Genomic DNA, 3425 nt, shown 5'->3' with positions numbered 1-3425 from the left:
CCATATTACTTACCTGTAATATCAGTTTACTTGCTCTTCAATGTTGTTTTCGAAAGGCATGCCCTCTGTCTATAAATTAGCATATTGACATCTGCAACAACTGTGAGGTCTTCCTAAAATCTATTGACATGAAGCAATAAAACCATTTTTTTGTGATTGGTCACTGTTCTACAATTGTTCTTCACACCCAGTTACAGATTGCAGCATCTATGTATTGCCACCATCACAATGATGAGAGATCGCTGGAATTGGATTATATGGTTACAGGTGAATTATCTAGTTTCCACAGGTCTTTGGAAAAGTAGTTTTTCTTTTAATGTAATAGTTCATCTCATTTGTAAACGCATGAATATGAATTTTGTTCTTCTTTTGTGAGTTTTTGGAGTGTATTAGCTTTATAAATAAGATGATCCTTTTTTTTAGTGTTTTTATGCTAATTTTCAAGAGATGTAGCCGTATTCCCTTATGTAATCTTGTTTTTTTTTATTGAAAACCTTTTGGTTTAATTTTTTTTATTTAAATAGAAACTCAAAAAAGAAAAATGAAAATGTTTGTGACTAATGTTACCAGTGAGAGTCAAGCAATTCACTTCAGAAATAAACAAACAAGTGCACAATTCTCACAAAGGGACATAAAGCGACAAAGTAATTGACTGAATCACAGGATGTAAAGATGACAAGACGGAGACGGGAAAAATGGGAACACGTGAACTGGAAAAGAGATACATTCCTTAACTGAGTGCAGGGTCTTTCCCCAAAAAATGCATAGAATAGTTTATTGAACATGTATGTAGCAGTTTGTCCTTCAGATTCATCTAAACCGAGGACCTATTTTGATCTGTTTAGAAATAAATCATGTTTGGAGTATAATTATCAAAAACGTGTAATCTGCATTAGTTTTAAATTATTTATTTTTCTTTAGTCTGGTTGTAATTTTTTATTTACTAGTGTTATGATTGTATATATACCCGTTTTTAATCAAAGGATATAATTCTTGGTTTGTGATTTGGCTAATTATAAAGAACAAAACAAAATAAGTGAAAGGTTTTCCAAATAACAATGGCAGACAGTAACAAGAAATTAAGGTTACGAGGGAACAAAGCGTGTAACATATTCTCACAAAGGGAGCAAACGACACAAAGTGACTGTTATAGAACAAATACATTTGAGTACAAGATAGAGACTGAAGTGCATGGGTTCACAGTTAATTGGAAATAGATACTTTTTAAAAGAGATTGCAGTATCCTTCCTAAACAAAGGGGTACATAACAGCTTATTACCATTACTTCCTTCAATGTTTAGCTTGCTTGTATTCTCTTGACATCATCATTTGGTACTGTGACAATCAATGCTCAATTTCCTGATCCATTACATTGCTATCACTGTTTTGAAGGAACAGTTTTTTCAAAATGTTGTTACCAGTTTGAAATAATAAGGTGAGCAAGAGCAGCCACTGCTTGAAAGTGCTAGAAGAGAGAACATGCCATCTACCTTGCCAGTAATAACATTGTACATCCTCTTCGAGGTACTCTAGCAGTCAGGTGTAGCCTCTTTCTCTAAATTAGCATATGCAAGTATTGTACATTTTTATGCTCTATCTATACTCTGGCGGGCCAGAATTAAGCAAATCAAATGCTTTTCTCAGATGTTGGCTATTCTAGATTATTTCTTCAGATCCTACATATGATTGCAGTATCGGTGCATTGCCACCATCATTGTGATAGGAAATCCTTGGAATTGGGTTAAAGGATTGACAAGTTGGTAGTTAGATATCTTAGCTCTTTTGCAATTTGTCTAGCAGGTTTCTCTTAACTGAGGAGCTTGTTTTATTTGTTAATCACACATTTTGTTGTTCTTTTTTCTAAATGTTTGATAGTTATATCTTTTAAAATATCTTTATTTATTTTACTAAGGTATGCTTTGTTTTTGTAGACGTTGTTATTATTGTGCGTGTATGTTTTTTATTTTACTTCATGTATCCCCTGTTTTGCAACTTAGTTATTCATACATATATAATATATTTATTTTTTAATCAAAGCAACTGCAAATAGGAGAAAAGGTCAACCAACTACGATAAGAAGTGAACAGACCAAATGAATAAGAGGCATATTATCAAGGACAGCGTTAAAATTATCACCGGTTTAGCGACAGGAAACTGTCGCTAAAGAGTCGATAATGGGCTTGATAATATGTCCTGGAGAATTCCAATAGAAGCCCATGTTAACACAAGAACATGGACTTCTATTGGAATTCTCAAGGGCATATTATGAAGCCCATTATCGCCACTTTAGCGTCAGTTTTCTGCCGCTAAACCGGTGATAATTTTTAAAGCCGTCCTTGATAATATGCCCCTGAGTCAAAGGGAGCTAGAGAGATGAATTGATTAACTGATACAGAAGGAGTAAAGTCGAGATAAAGACAGAGGCTGGCATAAATGTGAACAGAGAGAATGGTAGAAAGGCACCTTCCAAAGGAACGTGGCAGAGTGTGGATTATTACCTTTTCCTCCTTTTGGGTTTTCTTATAACATAATCTTGGTGGCCTCTGCATTGGCAAACTGACTGTCTTGACCAATTGCAAGTTTTATTCCAGAGCTCTCATATTTCCTAGGAAATGCTATTTTCACCTTTTTGATCCTCCTATGAAATACGAATATGTACAGGAGTAAATTTCTTTGTAATAGAGGCCATCCCATGTAACTTCCCTGTAATATCAGATCGCTTGCTCTTCAAAGTTGTTTTCGAAAGGCATCCCCTCTCTCTATAAATTAGTATATTGAATTCTGCAACATCTGTGAGGTCTTCCTAAAATCTATTGACATGAAGCAATAAACTATCTTTTTTTAGTGATTGGTCACTGTTCTACAATTCTTCTTCACACCCAGTTACAGATTGCAGCATCTATGCATTGCCACCATCACAATGATGAGAGATCGCTGGAATTGGATTATATGGTTGCAGTTGAATTATCTGGTTTCCACAGGTCTTGTGAGGATATCAACAACAAATAGTGATAATTATCACTAAGCGCTGTTAGCGCCAAACATTTTATTGCCAGCTAAATCCTTTTTTTATCGCTGCAGTAGCGATGTATTAACAAGGCGATAAAATATTAGCACCGGCAATAAAAAAACGCACGCTAAGCCTTGAAAAGTCGCGCTAAGCCAATTATCTCCAAAATGAGCCCAACAATTGCCAACAGGCCTGCATTTTGCACGCAGTAAGCGGGAATATGCACTATAAAAGGCCCCAAACCAGGCCAAAAACAAAAAAAGATAAACAAAATGGAGCACCCAGAAGAGACCAGAGACATGGAGGAAGCGGGGCCAAGCACGGAGACCACAGCAAACCCCACAGCCAGCCAGGAGGAGCAGGGAGAGAGCCAGGGGAAGGCAAAGAGGAGGAGGAACCCCAGGTTCAGCCACCA

General features: G+C 36.2%; 1 non-coding gene across 1 annotated transcript; it reads left to right on the top strand.

Annotated features, from left to right (window-relative positions):
* Positions 1-1766: 1766 nt before the first annotated feature.
* Positions 1767-1824, top strand: LOC146785897 (U7 small nuclear RNA). The gene has a single exon (XR_014971311.1). It is a non-coding gene; the product is annotated as a U7 small nuclear RNA (small nuclear RNA).
* The last annotated feature ends 1601 nt before the right edge of the window (positions 1825-3425 follow it).

Source organism: Triturus cristatus, chromosome 11, assembly GCF_964204655.1.
Source record: "Triturus cristatus chromosome 11, aTriCri1.1, whole genome shotgun sequence".
In the NCBI taxonomy this organism is placed as follows: Eukaryota; Metazoa; Chordata; class Amphibia; order Caudata; family Salamandridae; genus Triturus; species Triturus cristatus.
The sequence above is the reverse complement of the archived record's forward strand: the minus strand, read 5'-3'. Positions and strand labels throughout refer to the sequence as shown.